Raw genomic sequence first — 15,253 nt, forward strand, 5'->3', positions numbered from 1 at the left:
TTGTCTCCCAGAGTTTCTCCGGTGTTTTCCAGGAGCAGTTTTATAGTTTGAGGTCTTAGGTTTAGATCTTTGATCCACCTTGACTTGATTTTTGTCAAAGTTGAAAGGCAAATATTCAGATTCATCTTTCCGCAGGTAGAAATCCAGTTTTTCTAGCACCATTTGCTGAAGAGGTTTTCCTTTCCCCTCTGGATTGATTGGTACCCTTTGTCAAAAATCAGTTGGCTGTATGTCTGGGAATTTATTTCTGGGGACTCTATTCTGTTCCATTGGTCCACCTGTCTATTTCTGTGCCAGTTCCATGCTGTTTTAATTACCACAACTTTGTAGTGTATTTTGGGGTGAGAGAGTGAGATGCCACCCATTCCCCTCTTCTTGTGCAGGATTGCTTTGGCAATACAGGGTCTTTTATGATTCCAGACAAATCATATGATTATCTTTTCTAGATCTGTGAACAATGTCTCTGATACTTTGATTGGGATTGCATTAAATATGTCGATTAATTGGAGTAGAATTGCCACTTTGATTATATTAATTCTTCCAATCCAGGACCATGGAATATCCTTCTACTTTTTTGTGTCAGTTTCAATTTCTCTTTTTAGCTTTTAATTTCCCTTGTGGAGATTTTTAACTTTGGATAGATTTATTCTTAGGTATATTATACTTTTTGTGGCTATGGTAAATGGAATTACTTTTTTTCAGTTCTATCTCAGTCTGCCTGCTCTTTGTATATAGAAATGCTATAGATTAATGTATGTTGATTTTGTATCCTACAACTTTACTGTATTCATGTATTACTTCCGGGAATTTTTTCATGGATACCATTGGGTCTTCTATGTATGCAGTCATGTCATCTGCAAATAGAGATAGTTTCACTTCTTCTTTTCCTATTTGAATGTCTTTTATTTTATTATTTAATTTAATTTAATTTATTTTATTTTCTGATTGTGTTGGTGAAGACTTCCAGGACTATATTGAAAAGGAGTGGAGAAAGTGGACATCCTTTTCTTGTACCAGTTTTTAGTGGAAAAACTTTCAACTTTTCTCAATTCAGGATGATGTTAGCTATGGGTTTTTTGTAGATAGCTTTTATTGTGTTGAGAAATGAACAGAATAGAGTCCCCAGAAATAAATTCCCAGACATACAGCCTTCTTTGCCAATTTTGCTAAGAGTCTTCATCATGAAGGGATGTTGTATCTTATCAAATGCTTTTTTTTAATGCATCAATTGATATAATCATATAGTTTTTATCTTTCTTTCTGTTAATATGGTGTATTACATTTATGGTTTTACGTATGTTGAACCAGCCTTGCATCCCTGGTATAAAGCCTACCTGTTCATGATGTATAAACTTTTATATATGTTGTTGGATACAATTTGCTAGTATCTTGTTGAGAATTTTTGTATCTATATTATTAGAGATATTGGTCTATAGTTTTCCTTCCTTGTCCTCTCATTACCTGTTTTGTGGATAAGAGTGATGGAGGCTTCATAGAATGAATTTGGGAGAGTTTTGCCCTTTTGGATCTTTAGAAATAACTCGAGCAGAATGGGAGTTAACTCTTCTTTAAAAGTTCTGTAGAATTCAAAGGTGAAGCCATCAGGACCAGGGCTTTTCTTTGTTGAGAGGTTATTTATTACTGATTCAATCTCCTGGCTTGTTATAGGCCTATTCAGACTTTCTACATCCTCCTGGTTCAATCTTGGTAGATTATATGTGTCCAGGAATTTGTCCATCTCATCCAAATTTTCTTGTTTGTTAGCATATAGTTGTTCATAGTATCCTCTAATGATGTTTGTATTTCCATTATGTCTGTTGTTATATTGCCAGCTTCATTGCAAATTTTATTTACATGGTTCCCTTCTCTCTTCTTCTTAATAAATCTTGCTAGTGGTGTATCGATTTTGTTTGTCTTTTAAAAGAACCAGCTTTTACCTTCATTTTCTGTTAACTTCATTTATTTTCTATTTCATTTAACTTGGCTCAAATCTTTATTATTTCTTTTCTCCTGGAGTTTTTTGGATTTTTTTGCTGTTGCTTTTCCAGTTCTCTGCGGCATGATGTTAGGTGATCCATTTGCCTTCTTTCCATCTTCCTCTTATATGTACTAATTGCTAATGAACTTCCCCCTTATGACTGCTTTTGCAGTGTCCCAAAGATTATGGAAACTCATGTTCTCATTGTCATTGGTGTCCATGAATCTTTTTATTTCAATCTTAATTTCTTCGGTAGTTGCAAAGTCATTCAAGAGTAGGCTATTTAGTTTCCATGTATTTGTGTATTTTGGGGGGGGGGGGGAGAGGTGTTCGCTATAGGGTGTGTGCACTCACCAGAAAGACAGAGAGAGACAGAGAGATAGAAAGTGAGAAATCACCGCCCCAGGGGGGATGACCATGCCACAATCCCTTCTCCTCCATTCTCCTCTTGGAATCTTGGCCACACATGCCCACGAGCCCAGCGTGAGTTTAAACCACCAGGTCCGGGACTTGAACAGCAGTAGACTACATGGGAGTTAAGCAACATAGCCATTATGCTATCTGGTGGTCCCCTATTTGTGTATTCTTGAGGATTTCTCTGGAAATTAAAATGAACTTTAATTCCATCATGGTCAGAGAAGATGCTGGATATAGTTTCTATGCCTTTGAATCTGTAGAGGCTTGCTTTGTGCCCTATCATGTGGTCAGTCTTCAAAAAGATTCCATGTGGGGGTGAGAAAAAAGTATATCTAGTGGTTTTCAGGTGGGAAGTTCTAGAGATGTCTGTTAAGTCCATTTAATTTATGGTATCATTTAGATCCTTTACCTCTTTACTTATTTTTTTGTCTAGATGATCTGTCCAGAGGAGATAGTGGGGTGTTGACGTCTCCAACAATTAGTGTGTTGCGATCTCTCTCTCCTTTTAGATCTAACAGTCTTCACATATTTGGGTGCTCCTGTGTTAGGAGCATAGACATTTATTAGCATTATATCTTTTTTTTTTTTTTTGGAGAGGTTTTCGCTATAGGGCGCGTGCGCTCGCCAGACAGACAGAGACATAGAGACAGAAAGCGAGAAATCCCCCCCCGGGGGGGGTGGTCACGCCGCAATCCCTTCTCCTCCATTCTCCTCTCGGGATCTTGGGCACGCACGCACATGCGCCCGGCGTGAGATTTAAGCCACCGGGTCTGAGACGCGAACCGCGGTTGACTACGTGGGAGGCCAGCGACATAGCCATTACGCTAACTGCTGGTTCCCTGCATTATATCTTCTTGATGGATCAACCCTTTAACTACAGTATAGTGCCCTTTGTCTCTTTAAACAGTTTTTGTATTAAAGCCTATCTTGTTAGAAATTAATATTGCTACTCCAGCTTTTTTTTTCCTTGGTTCCCATTTGCATGGAATACCTTTTTTCAGTCCTTCACTTTTAGTCTATGTGTGTCTTTATTCATGAGATGAATTTCTTGTAGGCAACGGATAGAGGGTTTCTGGTTTTTTATCCATTCAGCCAGCCTATGTCTCTTGATAGGAGAATTTAATCCATTAACATTTAATGTTATTATCAATATTTCCAGACTTGTCCTTACCTTTAAGTCGGCCATCCTCTTGGTTGTCTTTCATTCTCTTATTTCTGGCTGTTCATTCTTAGTTTTCCTGGAATAGGACTCTTTTCAGAGTTTCTTGAAGAGCTGGTGTGATGTTGGCAAATTATTTCAGGTTTTGTTTGAGAAGATTTTAATCTTTTTTTTTTTTCCCATATGGAGGATAATCTTGCTGAATATAATAATCTTGGTTGAAATTGTTTCTCTCTTAAGACTTTCAATATGTCTTCCCATTCTTTCCTTGATTGCACTTTTTCTGTTGATAGGTCTAGAGTTAGCTTGATGGGATGACCTTTGTAAGTCACTTCTTGTTTCTCTCTTGCCAGTTTTAGTATCTTGTCTTTATCTGTGGTCGTGGCCAGTCTGGTTAAGATGTGCCTTGGGGAAGATCTTCTTGAGTTGATTCTATTCGGAGTCCTTTGTATTTTGTGTGTCTGGATGTGTGAGTGCTTCTCTAGACTTGGAAAATTTTCTTCCAGGATTTCATGGAATAGATTTTCCATGCCCTTATTAGTTTCTTCACCTTCTGGGATACCAATTATTTGGAAGTTTGGACATTTAATGGAGTCTAATATTTCTTGTATGTTATCCTCATTTTTTTTGTTGTTGTTATTTTCTCTATCTTTTTGGTGTTTTTTTCTAGGTCAGAGGTTTTATCTTATACATCAGATATTTGATCTTCAGCATGGTCTAATTGACTTTTAATACTTTTAAGAGAGTTTTTGATTTCCTGTATTACAGACTTCATCTCTAATAATTCCATCTGATTCTTTCTTAGGGTGTCCATTTCTTCTTTCATATTGTGAAAGGATTTCCTAATCTCCTGTAGCTCATTTCTCCTGTCTCTTTTCTGTTCCAGCTCATAGAGTTTTGTCACCATAAATGTTCTAAATTCTTTCTCTGACATTTTGGTAACATCTTCTGTTTTTCAAGTGATGGGGGTAGTTATTGTGTTTTTTTAATGGAAACATATTTCCTGGTTTATTCAGACCTGAGGTCCTTCCTCCACTTCTAGCCATGGGGAGAGGAATTCACTTTTGGATACCTTTTTTGAGCATGTTTCTTTGACTGGGAACAAGCGTGCTTTCCTTTTACTGTGCCGAAATCTCTCTTCTGCTGTGTTTCAGAATGTGGTTTGCACAGAAGGAGTCTTCTATTCAGGTGTCTAAAGAGCAGTCTTTCCTTTTTTGCAAGTGGTTAAGTAAAAGGGAGGATCCCAGGGAGCCTCACAATATGAGGGTATTTGAAAACTGTGATTCTAGACCTGTCTAGCCCCTTATAGTACGTGGAGGATTAGCAGATGACAATATAAGATGGAAGAGAAAAGAGTATGAAAGAAAATAAAGAAAAAGTCGTGTGCAGCATGCTAGCTAGGGGCAGTCCTGTGGAGTAAGAAGAAGTGGGATATTAACAAAAGAAGAAGAGAAGGACAAAAAAAGGGCCTACCTTGCTGACAGAGAGAGAGGGTCACTGGGGTTGGGGCAGCCAAAGCTGGAGCTGGAGCTGTGGGACCCTGCCTCAATGTCCCTTAGGTCAGGGGTCTAGAGATGGAAATGGGCTCTGCTGGATAGCACAGGGCAGTCCTGTGGGGTAAGCAGAAGTCTAGATGAGATTTTTTTGTTTTTGAACTTCTGTTCTATGTCCTGAGATAAATCTAGAATCCTCCCATGATTCCAAAAGTTCTAGGAACTTGCATTATTCCTAGTCACTTCTGAGTTTAATTTCTGATTTCAATTAATTTCTCTCTTTCTTTTTTTTCCTGTCTTTTGACTTAAGAAAGGTCAAGTATATTTTGGTACAGAAATTTTTGAAACCCAGGCATAGTTTTCTCATAATGTACATCATGAACTTTTTTAAAATAATTAATTTATTTTACTTTATTTATTTTAATTTTTATTTGACTAGAGAGAGACTGAGTGAGAGAGAGGAAAAGTGAGGAAGCAAGTCACCAGATTCGAGACATGAATTGCGGTCAGCCATGTAGGAGTCCAGTGCCCTTAACCACCATGCCACTTGCTAGCCCCTATCGTGAACTTTTTAAAGACCCATTGAAAAAAAATTTTTGAGAGATTTTTGCTAGAGGGCACATGCGCTCACCAGAAAGACAGAGAGAGACAGAGAGACAGAAAGCAAGAAATCACCCCCCAAGAGGGATGACCACACCACAGTCCCTTCTCCATTCTCTTGGGATCTTGGGCACGCACACACATGCACCTGGCATGAGTTTAAGCCACCAGGTCCAGGACTCTAACCACAGTCAACTACATGGGAATCCAGCAACATAGCCATTAGGTCCTGAAAAAAATTTTAAGAGAGGTTTTTGCTATAGAGTGTGTATGCTCGCCAAAGAGAAAGCAAGAAATCACCCCCACCCTACCCTACTGGGTGGATGGCCATGCCACTATCCCTTCTCTTCCATTTTTCTCTCAGGATCTTGGGCACACATGTTCCTGTCTTGAGTTTAAGCCACCCGGTCTGGGACTCGAACCACAGTTGACTACATGGGAATTCAGCGACTCGAACCATTACACCATCTGCTAGTCCCAAGACCCATTGCATTTTATACATCATACATTTCACCCACTTAATGTGTATAGTTTAATGGTTTTTAGTATATTCATGGTTACCATTGCTACAATCAATTTTAGAACATTTTAAAAATCATTCCTAATCAACCTAAAACCTGTTAGTGACAACTCCCTATTTTCTCCCAAGTATCCAGCCCTAATCAACCACTAACCTACTTTCTGAATGGATTTTCCTAATCTGTATGTTTTATATGAATAGAATAATAAAATATGTGGTTTTTCATTGCTGGCTTATTTTGCTTATCATGTTTTTAAGATTCATCATCTTATAGCATGTTGCGGTACTTTATTTCTTTTTATTGTAGACTACCACTCTGTTTAATGCATATACTACATTTATTTTATTCATTTATCTATTGATGGACATTTAGGTTATGTATACTTTTTGGCTATTACAAATAATGCCATTAAAAACATCCATATATAAAAGTTCTTGTGTGGACATATGCTTTTATTTCTCCTAGGTATATATCTAGAGTAGACTTGTTGGGTCATGGTAATTATGCCTAATATTTTGACTAACTACCAAACTGCTTTTCTAAAGCAGGTGCAGTATTTGACATTCCTGCCAGCAGTGCATGAGGGTTCCAGTTTTTCTATCCCTTAACAACACTTATGATTGTCTGAGTTTTTTATTATACCCATTCTATTGAGTGTGTGTTTTTGTTTGTGTTTTTAGAGAGAGATTTTTGCTATAGGCTGCATGCAAACGCCGGGCAGACAGAGAGACAGAAAGTGAGAAATCACCCCCAGTGGGGATGGCCACACCACAGTCCCTTCTCTTCCTTTCACATGCTTGCACATGTGCCCAGCATGAGTTTTAAGTTGCCAGGTCTGGGACTTGAACCGCAGTCTACTCTTTGGGAGTCCAGTGACATAACCATTACGCCATCTGCTGGTCCCTCTTCTTGTGGTTTTAAGTTGCCTTTTTCTGATGGCTAGTGATATTGAACATCTTTTAATGTATTTATTGATCATTTCTATATCTAGAAAAGTGCTTTACTTAGATAATATGCCCACTTCTTTTTCTTTTTCTTTAATGAAAAAGTACAAGCAGGAAAAAGGGAGACAAGTATCATAGACAGGATTTTGCCACATTTCAATTCTTTTCCCTCAGCGCCCCTAGTTAGCTAAGCTCATGGGTGCCCTACCACACCCAGTCTGTTTTAGGTTGGATCAGAAACCATACCTGAACCTTTCATGCAACCTCAGACAAGGTACAGTTGATGCCCTCCCAGTTGCACCATTGCCTATTTCTGTCTTTCTTTTTCCAAGTTTATTTCTTACATGAGAAAGAGAGATCAGGAGAGAGCACAAGAGAGGCAGAGGGACACATACCATCGACAGGATCTTGTCAGGCCACAGTCCCCTTCTCCAGCCCTCCAACTAATCAGAGTTTGGAGTATACACATGCAAGCCAGTGCCCAACATGTTCCAGGTCAACTTAAGATCCCAACCCACTGTTGGTCATGTGGCTTCTACCACTGCAGAGTGGCACACTACCTCCTGTGCCATTGTAGCTGGGCATTTATCCATTTCCAATTGGACTCTGTGTCTTTCATTTTCTTTCCTTTACAGGTTTATGTCCTTTATTGAGTTGTAATAATTATTAGTGTATTTTAGATACAAGTCCTTTATCAGATTTGATGGAGCTAAAAAGGTTTGTGGAAAAATGTAATTGAGATATGAATTTATCTTGGTGCAAAAATTTTGAAATTCACATATTGTTTTTTCATAATATACATTTTCCATTAGCTTTTTGAGGATCTGTTATATATATGTGGCAAATATTTTCTCCTATTCTGTATTTTTTCACTTTCTTGATGGTGTACTTTGAACTGCAAAGGTTTTAATTTTGATGATGTCAATTTACGTATTAATTTTTTTATTGCTTTGCTTTGGTGTCATATCTAAGAAACTATGGCCTATTACAATATCACCAAGATTTATGCCTATGCTTTCTTCCAAGAGGTTAAAAGTTTTAGCTCATACACTTAGGTCTGTGGCCCATTGATTTCTGTATATATGTATATGTATAAATTCTGTATATATGCAACTTCAATTTTTTTTGCATGTGAATGTAGAGTTGTCCCAACATTTGCTGAAAAGATTATTTTTTTCCTGTTAAATTGTCATCACTCCTTTGTCAAAAAACAGGTGACCATGAATCTGAGAACTGATTTCTAGACTCTTAATTCTATTCTGTTGATCTATATGCTTATCCTTATGCCAATATCTTATTTTAAAATAATAATTAAATTAATTATTATATTTTTAAATTTGCTATAGGTTATGCGTGCTCACCAGAGAATTAGAGAGAGGGAAAAAGAGAGAGAGGGAAAGTAAGAAAACAAACTGCCAAGTCCAGCACTCAAATCGCAGTCTGCCATGTGGGAGTCCAGTGCCTTTAGCTACCATGCCAACTGCTGGCCCTGATGTTATATCTTATTATCTTGATTACTTTAGTTTTGTAAAAAGTTTTTAAATTGGGAGATAATTATCCTTGAATCTTATTCTTTTTCTAGGTTGTTTTGGTTATTCTAGTTTCCGTAAATATTCATATGAATTTTGGGATAAGCTTGCCAAATTATGCAAAGAAGTCAACTGGGATTTTGAGACTATTGGGTTGAATCTGGAGATCAATTTGAGGAGAATTGCCTTTTTAAAAAAATAGTTATTCTATTTAACCTTATTTATTTTAATTTGACCAGAGAGGGACAGAGTAAGAGTGAGAATGAGAGAGAGAGAAAGTGAGAAAGCAAGCTGCCACGTCCGGGACTTGAACTGTGGTCAGCCATGTGGGAGTTCAATGCCCTTAACCACCATGTCACCTGCTGGCTTCGAGGCCCATTTTAATGGTATTAATTCTTCTAATCCAATGCATGAGATGTCTATCCATTAATTTAGATCTTCTTTAATTTTTTCAATGATTTATTGTTTTCATACTCTGGGTTTTACTGGGGTTGGGGGACTTTGGTTTAATTTATTCCTTTTTTTATGCAACTGCAAAGGAAATTGTTTTCTTTCATTTTCAAATTTTTTATTGCAAGCATATAGGCATATAATTGATTATCATATATGTGTCTTGTATTTTTCAACCTTTGTAAACTCATCCATTAGTTCTAATAATTTTTTAGATGGTTTCTTAGGATTTTCTACATGTAAGATCTTGTCGTTTACAAATATAGTTTTACTTCGTCCTTTCTAATACGCTTTTTTAATTTTTAAATTTAATTTTATTTAGTAGTATTACTTTAAAAAAAAAAAGTTTGACCAGAGAGAGTGAGAGAAAGAGAAAGTGAGAAAGCAAGTCTCCATGTCTAGAACTCGAACCACAGTCAACCATGTGGGAATCCAACACCTTAACCACCACACAGCCTGCTGACACCTATTTTTTTTTCTCATTCCTAATCGCCCTTGCTATAACACCCCAGTACAATGTTGAATAAAAATGGTAAAAGTAGACATCCTTGTCTTGTTCTTGTCTTTAGAGAAAAGCATTCACTCTTTCATCTATTTTTAAAAAGAATTATTTATTTCATTTTGTTTATCATTATTATTATTATTATTATATAGTTTGCTACAGGGCTTGTGCACTCACCAGAGGGAAAAAAAAAAAAGTGAGAAAGCAAGCTACCAGGTCCAGGACTCGAACCACAGTCATTCTTGTGGGAGTCCAGTGCCTTAACCATCACGCCACCTGCTTGCCCTGCACATTTTCATTATTAAATAGGATATTAGCTGTGAGTTTTCTTAGATATATTTTATCATGTTGAAGAAGTTCCCTTCTGCTTTTTGTTGAATTATTTTTTAAGACATGATCTCGCTTTGTGATCCTCTTCTTTGTGACTATAGTCACATACCAACATACCTAACTCTTGTAAGTTTATTTATTTATTTCTTCTATGAGAGAGAGAGAGAGAGGAAAAGAGATAGAGATATAAGTAACCCCCCAAAAGATCTTAATACTGTGTGACCAGCAGTTAGCATAATGGCTATGTCACTGGACTCCCATGTAGTTGACCGCAGTTCGAATCCCAGACCCAGTGGCTTAAACTCACTCTAGAGGCATGTGCGTGTGTGCCCAAGATCCCAAGAGGAGGAAGGGATTGCGGCATGGCCTCCCCCCTAGGAGGTGATTTCTTGCTTTCTGTCTGTCTCTCTGTGCCTTTCTGGCGAGCTCACATGCCCTATAGCAAAAACCTCTCCAAAAAAAAAAAAAAAGAAGAAAAAAGTTCTTAATACTGTGATCTACCTTCAGTCTCAGCCAGCCTGTAATATGGGCAAACCCCTGTGTACCTGACATGTTCAAAGAGGACTTAGGATGTGAACCCCTGATCTACTCATGTGGACCCAGCATCATAGAGCATTCTGTTTCCATTGCACCACATCTGTCCCTCAGCTTGTTTTTGGACAGGATCTCACTATGTTGCTAGGATAACCTTGAGCTCACAATCTTCCTGTTGCCTCAGGTTCCCTGAGTCATTGAGATTACAAGTGTATGATACCATGCCTAACCTTTAAGGTGGATTAGGAAACCTAACCCAGGCCTTCTATGTAATCCCAGCCTGTGGAGCACAGCATTTTAGCAGCATGTGCCACTGTGGCTGGGCTATTGAATGTTTTTATCCTGAAATGGTGTTGGATTTTGTTAAAAGCTCTTTCTGCGTGGTTTGATACACTCATGTCACTTTCCCCTCTTTGTTCTGTATGGTGTATTACATTAATCAATTTCTGATTTTAACCACCTTGCCTTTCTGAGATAAATCCCACTTGATTATAGTATATATCCCTGTTATGTGTTGCTGAATTCATTTTGCTAGTTCTTTTTGCAATGGATTCTTTATTGATATCTAGATATTAACCCAAATGTGGGGTATAGCCACTTATTGATTTTCCTCCAGATTCCACTGTGCTGGTCATTTCTCTTCATCCTAGTGCCTAGAATATGAATTATGGGAATCTAGTAGACAAAGTCTATCAGTCACTATAAAGTGAAAACAGTTCACTTTGCAACTTCCCATAGTGCTAGGGAAGAGGCATAAGAACAATCGGATACAATAGTTAGTATTTAATTTGGGGGTAAATGGCACAAAATGTAAGATGTCTGTCTGTCTGTCTCTCTCTGCATAGTTATAAGTGTTCCAGAACAGAACCAGTCTTGAGGCATGATTTAGGTTATTTCTCCCAGCTGCTTAATCTCAAATCTAGTTCTCTAGACCTTCTATTAATTTGCTGAACTGCCCAACAACATTCTTTTAATAAGTCTATTTTTGCTTAATCAGAGCCAACTTTTATTTACAACTATAACCTTATTGTCAGATAAAATATTCACCCAAGGCATTGCCATTAGTCCACTTATACTAAGTAATTTGGGAGGTTATGTCAGAGATAACCTCAAAAAACCACACAGAAAATAATGTAAAATTGAATATTTGGCTTTCTTTTTTTCCCATATTTTAAAGTTTTCTTATTTACTCATGACAAAACATGTGCACAAGTATGCACGGGAGAGAGAAACACCCTCCACAGGCTTGCATTATGCTGCAATCCTCTTTTCTCAGCCTTCTAGCTCCTGGGGATTATGATCACCTACATATGTACAATCAGTATGTTTTCAAGTCAAACTGGAGATTGAAACCTGTGATCAGCCTCATGACTTCCAGCAACACATTCCAGCATGCCCTGGACTATACTACCCAAGCTAGATCAACTTTTAAAAGAAGTAAGTAGAGGGGCCAGCAATTGGCATGTTGGTTAAGGTGGTGGACTCCCACATGGCCTACTACAGTTTGAGTTCTGGACCTGGCAGCTTACTTTCTTTCTCTCTCTTTTTCTCTGTCTCTTTCTCTCTGTTGAGTGCATGTGCCCTGTAGCAAATTAATACTAATAAAAATTTAATAATTCTTAAAAAACAAGTAGAAAAAATATACTATAAAATAATAATAAAAAGCATAGAATGGTATGGGGATGGATGGTAACACAGCAGTAAAACAAAACACTCCGAAAGGCAAACTCCACATGGGAAGGTTGCCTATTCACATCCAGAAACTTCCTTGAATGTGCCAGGCATGTATGTAATCCAGGTTGGCTGAGGCCAGGGATAGGTTTCAGCATCAGGACCTTGTTAGAGGTGCTATATCTCTCCCTTTCTCTCTCACTCTCATGGAATAAATTAACTTCAAAAAATAGTATAGTAAATAATGGATCATTGGAAAAGTAATTTTCCTATACAAAAATGCATCTTGACTTTTCTGATAACCCAGCACAAAACCAGTAACATAGTTATTTTCATTATCAAGTAGTTTGTACTGTACTAATTGTATGTGCTATCATTTTATACTACTGGTAGCATAGTAGGTTTGTTCACACCAGCATCACCCCCAAACTTATGACTAATGCATTCTGTTAAGACACTGTAACTGCTCATTACCTAACATCATAGGTAATGAGAACTTTTCAAGGCCATTGTAATCTTATAGAATCACCATCATATATGTAGTCTGTCATTGACTGGAAGGTCATTATGTGGCACTTAACTGTACAACTAATTAAAGAAAATAGTCTGCAGAAGATGGCAATCCTGCTCAAAGTAGTCATAATTAGCAATACTTTGTTTAATTAAAGAAGTGCTTTTTGGGCATCCCTTGGCATAGTGGTAATATACTGCTCAGGAGAAACTGGATCCCATGTGGCAACCATGGTTCAAGTCTCCCACCTGGCCAACTTGAAACACTGAGCAAGTGCCATGATCTGAATAGCTGAAGGACTGGAGGAAGGGGATCATGGTATGATCAGACCCTATGGAGAGTACTTACCTCCTTTTCTCTTTCTCATGTACTTGTGCATGCAGTCCATCATTTTAGAAAATTAAAAAGGCAAAAGAAAAATTTTTTTACCAATAAGTAGTTTTTTTTTTTTCCCCAACTTTTAAAAATTCTTGCTCTTGGGGGCCAGCAGATGGCATAGTGGTTATGTTGCTGGACTCCCACATGGCTGACCACAGTTCGAATCCTAGACCTGGTGGCTTGAAAATCACACCAGGAGCATATGTGTATGTGCCCAAGATCCTGGAAGGAGAATAGAGGAGAAGGGATTGAAGTGTGACCAAGCCCCCTAGGGAGTGATTTCTGACTTTCCCCTTCAGTGTCTCTGTCTCTCTCTCCTGTGAGCTCACATGCCCTAAGGCAAAAACTTCTTTAAAAAATTCTGGCTCTTTACACACATACACAGACACATATATAATAGTCTCTCAAATACTGATAATTCAAATAACAAAGTGAAATTTATTAGACAAATATATATTTATGGTTGACCAATTCCTTTATTAAAACATATAGGGAGGGGAACCAGCAGGTGGCGTGGTGGTTGAGGTGCTGGACACTCTCACATGGATGACCATGGTTTGAGTCCCAGACCTGGTGGCTTGCTTTCTCACTTTCTCTCTCTGGTCAAATTGAAATAAATGAATGAATAAATAAACCAGACACTTCTCTGAAAACTTATTACCCTAGAGCTATACCATAATAGTTAGAACCAAAAGAAGACATAGTACTCAAAAGAAGTACTATATTCTTTCTTAAAAATGATACTTAACATGTAAAAACTATACATTCATTTTCAGCTGACAACTTATTTGCCACCTCTATAAATTATTATAATTATTTACTAATTAGAATCTGTGAGAAATTCTTACATCATATTTTTAACAAATTTATATTGCATATTTCTTAAACCAGTGAATAAAATCAACCTTGAATCTATTAAACACAGATCTGCATGTCTTCTGCGAACTGCTGGTCCCAGATCTGCATGTCTTCTGAATTCAGAATTAGTTTCACTGATTTTGGCTCTCTGATATAGATTCATGTTTAAACAACATAACAAAAATCTGTGAGATGGTGTCATTCTTATAAATATCTATTAATATGCAGACAATAATTATTTTCCAAATAAATCTTTTCTTAAATGGGTTTAGTTTCAAACTCATCTAGTCTTAATACTTTCTGTAGCAATGAAAAAATGTTAAGTTTTTTTTTTAATATGTGATCAATTATTTAATTAGGTTCTTGGCAAAAAAATTAGAACACCAATTTGTGAGGATAAACTCCATTTGCAAGGGCAAACACAGATCCCAGGTAGCCCTGGAGCTGAGGAACAGCTTTGATTTTTGGTAAAATTTGCGAGTCCACAGCTTTCTGATCAATCTTGTGCTGCTCTGAAATCTTGTATTTCTCCTCTGTGTTGAAGATCTCACCTTCCTGGTGGCTGGGCTTCTGCAGTATCTTTTTCTTGAAGTAAGCATCGGTAAGGTGCTTTGGGATCTTTACTTTGCTAATACCAATTTTCGTGGCGGTGGCAATGACAAATTTCTGGTGTGTTCTATGCAGTGGAACTTGATGGAGAACCAGCAGTCCAGTTACAAATAGCTAGCCACTGCTCAGATGCTCAGGAAAACCACTCTCTTGCCTCCGTGGCGTCCAGTGAGGATGATCAGAATGGTCCCCGGAGTGATGCTAGCTCGCAGCTTTCCCACATGCTGACTGAAGGGTCTTTTGCCATGGCTAAACGGCTTTTGAGGCACATCTTCAGTAGAATAATACCTAGGCATTTTGCACAGTTTAACCACCCGGGTAACACCATTCTTGTCTCCACCAACTGGTTTTGTGACAGTTGTAAGAACTTTCTCCTTTTTTCTTTTCAATTCTAGATTTGGTGGCTGAGTATTTCCTCTTGTACAAGGTCTTCCTGGAATATATGGCAGACCAGGAGTATCTGCCGATGCCCCGGACTAGGACGGGGTTTCGGCTGCAGTGGGGCTTCCCCTTCTTGGGCTTTTTAGCCTTGGGGTCACCCTTTTTAACCTTGCCACTGGCATCAGCCTTCTTGGCTTCAGGTTTCTTCTCCTTAGTATCCTACTCTGCAGCTTTTTCATCTGCCATCTTGTATAGTGGGAAAGAGAACTAAACTCCCCACTTCTGGTCTCATTAACACATCAGTTTTTAATGATAGAAAGTCCATGGGACCGGGAACCAGCAGTTAGCGTAATGGCTATGTCGCTGGACTCCCACGTAGTCAACCGCG

Source organism: Tupaia chinensis, unplaced genomic scaffold (genome assembly GCF_000334495.1).
Source record: "Tupaia chinensis unplaced genomic scaffold, TupChi_1.0 Scaffold145870_1, whole genome shotgun sequence".
NCBI lineage: Eukaryota > Metazoa > Chordata > Mammalia > Scandentia > Tupaiidae > Tupaia > Tupaia belangeri.